We start from the raw sequence: 12,621 nt of genomic DNA, 5'->3' as shown, positions 1-12,621 counted from the left end.
TTCACTTGTTCTTGACTCAAGTTGTCTACTTCCTGTCTCGCGATCGGCAATTTATGCATGTTCTTTGTGAAAAGTGATTGTCAAGTTCATGTTAGCGCCGACACTGTGCGAACGGGACGTCACTTGCTAGTTTTCCTACCTCAAGATGAGACGAACACATGTAACTCTTGACAACATAAAATGTCTGTCGTATTTTCTTAGCTTTTGCACCGCACTGCAAACTTGTCACCCTTCGTTACATTGACTCATGTTATTTTTTCAAACTTTATTTATATGTGTTCTTGTACCGATTTTATCAAACTAATAATAATCACGCCGTAGCGTAGAACAGTGCAGGCTGTCATCGACAGCGTGTTCCGAGAGACAGAGTATCGACTAGTCTACAGTGTACAGTGGAGTCACTCGACTTGCGCAATACCAGCGCACACATAATTATTTCGGAGATTTTTACTTTTAGTCAAACTTTCGATGACTGACCTCATATAGCAAAAATTGCTAGTTTGAGCACTTCTAGAAGTTGAGCCGGGTTTGTTTTACGTTCAGTGTTGAGGTCCAGCTAGCAGCTGTGGAGTCTGCGGGTAATTGATAAGTTTAGACAACACGCACACAAGAATCATTTGTGAACCCTCGCAATTCACGTTTGACGTAATTTAATTTTTGGGTTATATTTAAAGAAAGAAAAGGCATGAAATAAAAAAATATTTGCATTTCGTTTCGAAAAATTAGCAGATCGGTGAACTTGCTCTTGTGAATCTACATTATGTGTGTATGAACTCCTGCACTGGCTTGGGAAACTCCTTGACATAAATGTCGCGTGATGTCTGGTACGGTCAGACACGAAAAGACTGAACGATAGAAAACTCGAGTTTAAAAATATAAAAGAACACGATACTAACACCAAGCATGTACAGCAAGAGTGATAAAATTATCGCAACTAACAGAAGTTTCATCTCGCTCAGGCTAATTTTTTGACTCGGGTTTGTAATCAGCATAGCCTAATATGTTCGAAAAGCAGCGTGTCAAATACTTTCATAGATGTTGAACTGAGCACGTCGCGTCTCCATTTCGTCTGCGTCCTCGCCAAATGTGACTCTTCACTGCATTCTTGATCGTTATTGCAGGGAGTATGAGCCAAAGTCGGACTGTTTTACATTTAAATCGACCTTTGCGCACCTTGCCGTCTTTTTCAGGTCCGCTTTTGTGGACCTCGCTTGCTTTTTCGACGGAACGGAGCGCGAGCGCCGGCTTTGGTCTGCTCGACGTGTTTGCCGTACCGATACATGCGGGGTTCAATACGCTGAGCCTAACGTTGAAGCTAGCGCATGCGCATTATACCGAAGAGCCTATACATAATCTCTGCGTGTTTATCAAAGTTATCGTGGTAGGTAATCCGCGACCGTTAAGACAAAAGGGAAATGATGGCACGCGGTGTAGCTGATAGTTTGCCATTTTAGTAATATTTCAGGAATTTCCCGTCCGATGTGACCCAATACCTTTCCCCAAAAGAAGACCACGTGTAAGTGGTTCGAAATTTGAAATAAAAAAAATTGTTAAAATTGACCTTTGAACCTGAGTCGCATCGTTAATTAGATTTCATGAAATGCTTACAATGTAGCTCAGAAGCCATTTTCATTTGTTATTAAAAACACAAACAGTTTTGTTAAAGTAAAAAATATCAGTATGAAATGAGCATTGGATACAATAACAAGAGACTCCTCAACGTCCTGGAGCTTGAAACTGTCATTTTAAGGTTGAATCATGGTTGAGCCTTAAAATGTTTTGGACTTTGGTGAATTTTGAATAATAATTAAGTTGAAGATGTGTCTGCAATGGGTATCAAGAGCAGATTTGATATAAAAATAACAGCAATGACATTCATAATACTTTTGCTGTCATACAGTTTACAACACAAGTTAAACAATGTGTGAAAATGATTAACTTTCTAAATTCCCAATTGTTTGTCCTCTTCAAGTCTTAAACACATTGCAGATTTCATCACAGTTTGCACATATCTAAACCATGCCATCACTAAGAATGACATGCAATGTAGGCCTAAAGACTTCTGATAGTGTTGAATAATATATTTTGACTAATATCAGCATAATTATTTTTTAAAAAGAAAACTTTATAATCACCTTTCACGACAAGTTGAAGAAATCTGAACTAGATTATTGCAAATTTGTGTGCCAATTTTGGGTCAAACTAGCAGTCAAATCAGATAAGTATGTAAGACATGAAAACACAGATGAGGTCAAAGGTTATCTGAGGTCATGTCTAATGTCAGTATTGAAACTAATATGGCATGTTGTCTATTTGCCTGTTTCAATTTGGTAGTTTCAATTCAGTTTGTTTATTTACATTGAAAACAGATTTCAAGAGAAAAGAGTGCCTGATACCAATACGACACAATGAATAATGATTATGTTGCTTAGTTCAGAGGAATAGAGCTGTGAAATTGTATTTAACAATTGATACACACTTGTGGATTTTGAGAAGTGTTCATTCTGATGTATGCAAACACTGCTTTGAACACAGAACAACCACAGTCAAATAATATCTCAACACTAAAAATGAAAATTTTGTATCAAATCTGTATATGACTTGTACTGGATACTTATTGTTTGTCAATCCTTTGCTTTTACTGTCTGGTCTATGTTTTGGGGAGTTAATTGACTCTCCCCATGCAAACTTTTTGATATGAAAAATTTGTCAGTTTGTGTCTTTGTTATTACCTGATTGTGTACATTGCTATGATGTTAAACTTGATATTTAGGACTGACTGGATTTCAAAATATCAACGTTAGCCAGCAACTATACACAATATATAATATATATATATATATATATATATATATATATATATATATATAATATATATAAGAAACTGTAGGAATTCAGGTGATCCCCAGTGGAGCGTGGAGTGGGGTGAAGGTAGAAGAAACTTGGGTTGAAACACACTACCACACCTGGTTGTTAGGTTCCAAACGTAATAAATACGTTTGGAACCTAACAACCAGGTGTGGTAGTGTGTTTCAACCCAAGTTTCTTCTATATATATATATATATATATATATATATATATATATATATATATATATATATATATTTACATTCACGTTGCATATGAAAGTTAGCAAATCGAGGTAAACACGCCATTTCCTTTAAATTCACGTTTTTTTTATGGTAACTCATTGAGGTATATGTCAACACACTGTATTTTTAGCAGAAGTTGGTAATAACTTTAATCTGTTCCCATTTCCTGTACAATTGTCAGCAACACTATCAAGTCAAAGGTTATAGTTAACCTACGGTATTTAAGTGAACAAGAAAATAAGATTGAGCTGATTATGCAATAATAGTTTTCGAATTGTTGCCTTCCTAAGAATTATTCAAACAAAATTTCACTGAGTATGAAGGAGTGATAATTATAAATTCTCTCATAACATGTTTTGATTTTGAATATGTAGAAATATTCAATAGTTAATGTTCACTAAAAGTCAACAAGAAAGCCTTGAGAGATCTGTGACCAGGCTGCCTTTTGATGAAAACACCAACATAAATTACAATCTGACACCTGGTAGAGGAAATATAACATACCTTGGTTGATTTGGCTCGATGGATTCTATCAACAGAAGGAGTTACTGATACAGATCACTCTGTTGAAACTTGGAGTAGCAGAAGGATAGAGAGTTTTGAGATATTCCTGAATTTGGTACAATTTGACTCTGAAGGCGTCATGGAAGTTTCTGTGTTTGGTCAGCACACGTAGCTATGTTGCAATTACTTGTCATGTGATTTATAACAAACTGACATTGGTGCTATGTTTAAACAGTAAAGTAATGGGTTTAAAGTTCAGTTCGGTTAAACTGTGCATTACATCGATTGTTAATTACACACAGCCGGTATTTATCACAGTGTCCTGATAAGAAATAGATGTCAACAAGCACTGCAGTGCAACAGTTTTAGGGGCCGTCGATAATAAAAGCTGACGTACGACAAACGTAATTCTTTGGTTTTGGGGGAGGGGGTAAAAGCTCATTTCATTTTGTGTGCGTCGAAATCGCATTAGGATTTTCGACTATTGTTTTTGAAGTGTGACTTTGCAGCGAGAACGCAGTACTACCTTTGCATTCATCGAGAACAAAATGACCACAAAATACGGAGACAGAAAAGACATAAATGTGAAATAAAAAGTTGTATGCTTTTTCAATGTGAAACATGTACGTGAAACATTTTTCTACGTGCGAAATACATTTAAATGTCCAGTTTTAAAAAGTGAAACAAGTAAAGTGGAGATTTATTAATTAATGTGCTTTTCCAGTATTTTTTCACGGGGCGTGCTGACCGAAGAGGTGCGTGTGGGTTTGTCAGAAACAGCATCATAAAACGAAATTGATTTCGCATGAGAAACTTTCGTTTTGAGAGGGAAGGGAGGGGGTCAAGTAAAACAAAGGAATTACGAGTCTTGTGCATCAGCTTTTATTATCGACGGCCCATTATCTGATATTGTTTATCATTGTCGATGAATTATCAGTAGGTGTCACAAAAATGTCACAAAGTAGGTAGGCACAAGCACATTAGCATATCATTCCAATCACAACAGAGAGATTGTGGTCCTCTTGTGAAAATAACAATGCTTATCTGTGTTAAGGGGTACTATTAGTTTAGTATTATGAACTTTATACAGCAAATCAATAATGAATTCCACAAACGACTTATACACATTCAACTCAGACTAGGGTGACTCTAGCTGTGAGCATGTTAAGACAATACCTGGCAAACTTCCAATGTCGCATTCCAAATTTTGGTTAAGGGTGCAACATAGGGACAATTTGACATTTTCAATTTGAAACAGTTTTTTCTTGCTTTCTGAACTTTCACACTGTATTATGTTGCATTTGACTCCTGTCTGATTATTGATCAAAGGCATTAAAGTATTACATCTAAAATCTTATTGTTTCCTATAAAAATAACGGGATCTGTCGACTTCACGGTACCAAAGTGCACAGTTCTAGAGTATATGTCAAATGTACAGATTGTAATCGGGGTAATAAATACATAGCTGTTCTGTAACAAGTTAAACTACAATCAGTACCCTTTTATTTATAAGTGTTGATGTATTTTATATCAAATCAAGTTACCAAATTTCAATATTATCCACCAAATTCTTTCTGACCACTTGGCCTTTAAATTTGGTTGCCAGATTTAAAAACAGGCTGTGTTAATTCTTACAAATATTAAGGGGGACACTCCTGTTATCAGGTATGTAGGGGAGTCATATTTCTGAGGCAAGTTCCTAAATTGGTTCAATTTTAAATGCATCATTGAACTTTTGGTTCAGCTTTAAATGCATCAGTGAACTTTTGGATTTATTAGTCTACCGGAAGTGGATTTGAGTTAATCCTAATCTGTTAAGGTAAAAGGCACCTGCAAAGAGCATAAATGACAATCATGAGAGAGTATGCAAATTGTGAATTCCTGGCTACATTTTGCCAAATTGTGAAAAACTTAGACCAGGTAACCTACCTATTTTTTTTTTCAAAAGTACAGGACATATGACTTAGGTGCTTATATAAAAGCTTTACAAAATTGATAATACTGAATTTTATACTATTTCTGCATTAACAATTTATTCTTTGTCGTTTTCTTTTAGCTGTTCTTCAGAATGATGTAGAGAAGGAAAGCTGCTTACCGATGCATCAACATTAAACTTAGGATCAAGTTACCATGGAAACAGTGACATAGGAAATGATGAAACAAGTGATGACGAAAATTCCATTAGTAACGATACAACACAAGGGATCAGAAGATAACATGAAAAGAGGGTGCACAGTAATGTGTTGACTGTCTGTACAGTCTGCAGTGACAAATTTGACACACGGTAATATATGTGTAACCATCTACCGGTAACCATCAGCTCACCTGCTCCAAGAGGTTCAGTTTCCCTACTGTGAAAATAAATTTTACTCTCACTGGCTATTTTCAAAGGTCATTTAGAAGTCCACGGTGAATTGTCCAAGGAATACAATTGCAAGAAATGTAACAAAGTTTTCCACAAGAGATCTGAACATACCAAGCATCTTTGTAGGGACTGCATTTATAAGCCTGAATATTTCTTTAATGTTTGTAGGCACCGCTTAAAATCGACTTCTATTTAGGAGCCAATGCTCTTACTCATCAAAAGCTAACAGTGAAATGTGAATTATGTCACTGCGTTTTAGAGTTAAATGTACCGTATGCTGACTTCAAATATTAAGTCTGTACGCAGCGATGAGAATCCCTAACAATGTGATGTATCACGGTACGTGAAAGTACCCATGATGCAATGCGATTTGTACACACGGAGATCGGCCTGCCCGCTACAGATGCGTTACCCCCATTGCGCGTATGCACCCATAGAAACACGATACATTAGTTGAGTACATGCAGCTACAGTCATCAGCGCGTTGCGATCGCCTAGAAAATATTTAGACTGACAGTGGAAAGTTTTTCTTGTATGCATGTACATGTATTTATCATTGGCCAGAGACATGTACGACACGGTTTTTGTGGTTTCAGTAGATATAAGGATGCAACTTTTAGCACAAATGCGGCAATGTCTGATACATTGATAGCATGCATTACCGAGTTACTTGTCAGCTCTGCGGCTACGCGGTGACAGAAACACATTTCGGCGAACGCAAGCTGCACTGAATCGACACCCCTTCCAAACCAGCAAAGCTGTTGACGCCGGTTGTGAACGTTTAATAGACCGCAATTTTCAACAAGCGATCGCGAAAGTTCTGTAAACACTTCAGTATCCTGTGAGCGTGCAGTAGCATATATACTGATAGCGTACTTCGTAGCGCCTTTGTAGTTTTACGTACGGCCAGTGTTGTTTACATCAGCCGGTCACCGGCAGAAGACCGGCAACCCTATAAACGCGTCGTAACAAAAAGGTTTTGTCAACAGTTGGCAATGCAAAGCCACGTTCATATCTGTTCTAGTCTCTACAGTTCAAGGACCGTTAAAAAATGAACATTGATTCATATTTCGTGCGATCGAGAAATTACATACCGGTACACAATACACAGATACAGCCATGTCATTTGTATTTGCTTCAGCGCCGTGTCTCATACGATTTTAATCCCGGCACAAGCGAGCGTAAGCCTGAGTACAGTGTATGTGCATACAAAAGCAAAATTATAACATGGCGAAGTACATTTTTCATTCCGATGTGACTGTCCGTTTTCAAACTCTATCTCCTCCCTCGATTTTGGGGTCAACATAGGCAAGCACTATATCGTTGGAATCGTATTTAGTTGCACGACAATCCAATGTTGATCATTTTGCAAAATCCACGTTTGTAATCGAGAAATAGCCAAAATTCCGTTAAAAATCTCATTTTTCACTAAATAATTGCGTTGAAATTTCCAAATATCGGTCAAATAAAAATCTGAGAACATACTTTTACTCGGAGCAAGCATGGCAATGGCGTATGCACTCTTCCAGGCATCATTGATAAAAAACCAGAGAAGAGATAGCTAAAAATATCCCCAAAAGGGCAAAAAAATGAAAACTTAACGACAATTTTCTATGATATGGATCTTTGGATAGAAAAATGCTATAAAGATCCGGAAAAAAACTGGAAAATGTACGTCTTTCAGGCTATCACATTGACGTAACTGCGAACGAGGTTTAAAGTCATGCGTACGCATTTGACCTCAATTTCCAGCTTGGGGCTATTTTGGGACAGCTTTAGTCATATTTATAATGGCGCCCTCGGTGGTAGAATGGTGATCTCTGTGTGTACGAATCGAGTTGCATCATGGGATAAACCACGTACTGTGTGTATGTGGATATTGATGTAAACTGAAGACAAATCTGTTTAAACACCCTAGAATGCAGAGCAGGTAGAGCCAAGAATGATATTAACCTGCTCACCCTCAATCAAATATAATGCAATTATAGTTAAATGGTTAAATCAGTTATCTTGAGTTGAAACCAACCAGAATAAAATAAGGAATGTGTATCTGTCTGTCTAATGACAGAAATACATTTTTTCAGTCAGAATTAGAAGATAGCTCTGCCTTATGTGATAACAATGGCTACATCTGTCTCTCTCTTGTCCTTGTCTTCATGCTGTATCACTCCTACAGTTTACCATCTTATCTTTTTAGTCCCCGCGGACGAAGTCCGGCGGGGACTTATAGATTGGGTCCCGTCTGTGCGTCCGTCCGTCCGTCCGTCCGTCCGTCCGTCATCAACAGTTTCTCAGACACTGCTGAACCAATTTCGTTCAAACTTGGCACAAAGGCATAGCACTATGACCTACAGATGCACGTCGATTTATTTTGTGATACGATCGAATTTGGCCGCGAGGCGGCCATTTTGTTGCGATTTTTCATGTCTTTGGACCATAACTCAGACATCCTTGAGCAGATTATGTTCAAACTTGGCACAAAGGCATAACACTATGGCTTTCATATCTATGTCAAATAATTTTGCGATATAATCCAATATGGGCACGAGGCGGCCATTTTGTTGCGATTTTCATGTCTTTGGACCGTAACTCAGACATCCTTGAACAGATTCTGTTCAAACTTGGCACAAAGGCATAACACTATGGCCTACATGTGCATGTCAAATTAGTTTGCGATACGATCCAATATGGCCGCGAGGCGGCCATTTTGTTTGCGATTTTTCGTGTCTTTGAACCATAACTCAAACATCCTCAAACTGATTCTGTTCAAACTTGGCACAAAGGCATAACACTATGGCCTACACATGCATGTCAAATTATATTGCGATACGATCCAATATGGCGTGAGGCAGCCATTTTGTTGCGATTTTTCATGTCTATGGACCATAACTCAGACATTCTTGAACCGATTCTGTTCAAATTTGGCACAAAAAGCATAACAGTATGCCCTTCATATGAACACCAATTTATTTTGTGAAATGATCCAATATGGCTGACAGGTGGCCATTTTTTTTGCGATTTTTTCATGTCTTTGAACCGTAACTCAAACATCCTTGAACCGATTTTGTTCAAACTTGGCACAAAGACAAAGCACGTACTATGGCATGCATATGCATGTATCAGTTAACCTTGCGATAGGATCCAATATGGCTGCAGAACTGCCATTTTGTTGGAATTTTGCATGTCTTTGAAGCATAATTCAAAGGTCATTACACCCATTTTGTCCAAACTTGGCACAAAGATCAAGCACTATGGCATACTTCGTGACATGTTCCAATATGGCTGCCAGATTGTAAATATTTTTCCAATATCTCTGCCCGATGGTCTTTTTTGGATTTTTTCATGTCTTTGAGGCTTAATCATATGCAAATATTCCTTAACCAATGTTGTTGAGACTTGGTACAAAGATAAAGTACTATGGCATACATATGCATGTCTACTAATTTGTGCTATGATCCATATGGTCAAGAGACAGCCATTTGATTTCAATTTTGGTGTGATTTTTTTATGTCTTTGAAACATAAACATAGGTCACTGTCCCTCCATGGACTGATTTTGTTCAAACGTGATACGAAGATAAAATACTATGGCTGCATTCTTGTGCACATTAAATTGTTTCATTATATGATCCGAAATGGCTGATGGCTGATTACAACAACATACCCAATCCCAGAGCATTTCGAAAATTCCACCAAACCATGTGTATAGTATGTGCCGTCATGACACTAGAGGCAGTGAGGGCATCGTTATGTGTGATGTAATCAAAAGTTCCTTCAGTGGTCATTACCGGCAGAGATGAGTCATTTATTGAACGTTCCTCAGATTACTTTATTATGCAAGTCACAGGCCTGATGCACCCGTTGCATCATTGTCATTCCACAGCGACCTAGACCAAAGCTACCTAGACACCAAAGATTATAACAAAATGGACAAGCGGGGACTGTGTCATCAATGATGACTTGTTACACTTCAAATTCACCAGGTTCAGAAAGATATATCATATTACATGATATAGTTCATCATGTAAGAAACCTAAATTTACATTTGGATGCTGGTACAGGATTGTGATAACATCAAGATTGTAAGTCTTGCAGATGACATTTTGAGACAGTTTCTAATATTCACAACACTCTGCCTTCAAGCATGCATGTGATGCTACAGTAGCTCATTATTTGGTGTATAAGTGTGTCTTACCAAGACAGCTATGTGGCAAGGAATGTCTGACTTGTACTGTTTCTTTATCCTTGAAATAGTCATCCTGGTAGATAACTGTTGAATTTACAACTTTACTAACATTCAAGGTACATACATCTCCTGATTGCAAGTTTCAACTTTCTTTGTCATTCAAATGTTTGTTAAAATGACAGCAGTACATTTATTATGATTGCAACGTTTGTGTATTAAATATAGTATATGAACAACTCCTTATTGTAGTTGTGTATGTCACTGTGTGTGTCTGTGTGTGTGTGTGTATACAGGAAAGGAATCCATCAACGACATTGTCACTTTAAGAATATTAACGTTTAACAATTTTCTATATCAACAGTTCTAGCTGCAGCTAATTGCCTATTTGTGTCAAGGGGCAAACTGCAGGATATTGAAATGCATTATATAAGTTGACTTCTCAGTGCAGCAAGCATTTAAGATGGTGATTCAATAATACTTTAAACAAAAATGGATATGTTTTGGTAGCAGAAAATTCTGTTTCTTCGTGAAGTTAGCAAGACTCTTTACATTCTGAATGTTTGAGGCATTTCTAGGAGGAATTTTTTTTTGTAAAAGCCAAAATTTTACTTTGGCTGGTGTTGTCTTTTAAGCTGTAGAAATCTGCCATATTTCCTTGTAGAACCATGCAAGATTGTTTAGTGTCCTGTGTATATTTTGTCTCCATGATTTTAGTACAGGTCTATTATGTTTTCACATTGTATATGTGGTGATTTCTCGTGTTTGATTCACAGTCAAACCTGTCTTAACAAGCCCTCGTGCAGATCAACCACCTCTATATAGAGGTAGTGGTCACGTCAGTCCCAAGAGATTTCACATATTACAGACCATCAAAAGAGAATTCTGCACTTTACGGATTGTTGCCACCTGTAATGGTCGACTTCGGTAGAAATACCTGTAATGATCAATTAACAATTCTGACTGAATCGCAAGGAATATTAATTTTGAAAGACAATATCGCATGTATTTTATTTTATATTATTCTCGTGAACAATGCCAATTGGCAGCTCCTTACAGAAAAGTCAAAATATGAAATAAAATATAGATCTATTAAAAGACAAAATGGGAAATGAACAAACTACATACAATAAACATACATCATAATGATTAAAATTACATAGACAAAACTGCAAAGATGTTTTTGTAAAGTTGCAGTGAATCGGCAAAGATATCAGTATTACTGGTACTGTAAGTGAATTAAATAAACTGGAAATGCGACCAATGAACCCTCTCTTTGTAACACCGACTCTATCAGTATCAGGAGGAATATAAATTAGGTCCCTTCTTCTGGCCCTTAATCATGGAACAGCGTGACCAAAGAAAGATTTATAAAAAAGACATCAACACAGGAGTAGACAGTAAAAATACCCCTACGAACATGTAAATGGGGAATGATAAAATATGCAGAGTAAGTCATAGTCACAGTTACACAAACTCTGCTGTCTTTACGAACTCATATTTGACATGAAAAAATGGAGAACGCGTTTTTGGTTTTTGGTTTGATTCATTTCTCGTTGCTTGGTACTTTGAAATAGAATTAAAACGAACTATTGTTGAACTATTAGCGACAGCATTCCCGGCTTTGACTTATAACAGCGATTCATATACTGTATCACTTCATACAATATTAGACAATTTTAGGACCAATCCTGACGGGTGTAGCATGCTAGCAGGGTACGCTTACCCATTCCAGACACCTGGTACCACCACTAACTATCAGTGGTTCAGGATGGTCCTACTAAAATTTGTAAATCTCAAATGTCCCATGGACCTGGTAATGTATTACCTTGAATGAAAATGATTATTGGACTAATGTCATATTACAAACAAACGAGTAGAGCAGGAGCAATATCAATAAGACTAAAATCACGCTTTATAAAACCAACAACGCGACTTGTCTTGGCGACAATATGATCAACATATTTGTTAAAAGAAAGTTTTCTGTCAAGTACCATACCAAGGTCTTTCTAATGATTAAGCCTGGCATTAGGGTTTTGTTACCAATGTGATAGTCGTACACAATTGGATTCTTTTCAAAGAAATCGTCACTGTGCCACATTGGTCAATATTCAGGGGTAATATCCAAGTAGTTTTCCACAGTACAAGTTTGTCTTATGATGACTGCAAAATGCGACAGTCTTCAAAATTACAAATTTTACTTTAATAATCTTTACGGCCCTGATACGGCTTTTGCGGCCCGAGGTCGTACGGCGGAAGGGCCCGAGCGTGCGAGGGCCCGTACGCCGTACGACCAAGGGCCGCAAAAGCCGTATCAGGGCCGTAAAGGTTTTATCATATACCTTATGGAATGATAAATATGTAGTTTACATAGTATTCAACATTGTTGAGGAGATAAAAATGCGTGCGATATCAAAATTCATCGCAATTTGTGTCAGTTTTTCATAAATATGATGGCCGCTTCCCGTCGCGGATTG

At 37.4% G+C, this 12,621-nt stretch overlaps 1 long non-coding RNA gene across 3 annotated transcripts in view; it reads left to right on the top strand.

The window, feature by feature from the left end:
• The window catches only part of LOC139123485 (uncharacterized), a 71,186-nt gene extending 61,175 nt beyond the window's left edge, over positions 1–10,011 (top strand). For all 3 annotated transcript variants that reach the window (XR_011549691.1, XR_011549690.1, XR_011549688.1), the window contains one exon: positions 5,654–10,011. This is a non-coding gene — a long non-coding RNA (uncharacterized lncRNA). The remainder of the gene's footprint in view (positions 1–5,653) is intronic.
• The last annotated feature ends 2,610 nt before the right edge of the window (positions 10,012–12,621 follow it).

This window comes from Ptychodera flava, assembly GCF_041260155.1.
Source record: "Ptychodera flava strain L36383 chromosome 23 unlocalized genomic scaffold, AS_Pfla_20210202 Scaffold_23__1_contigs__length_28996876_pilon, whole genome shotgun sequence".
NCBI lineage: Eukaryota > Metazoa > Hemichordata > Enteropneusta > Ptychoderidae > Ptychodera > Ptychodera flava.
This window is presented reverse-complemented; position numbering and strand designations above follow the sequence as displayed.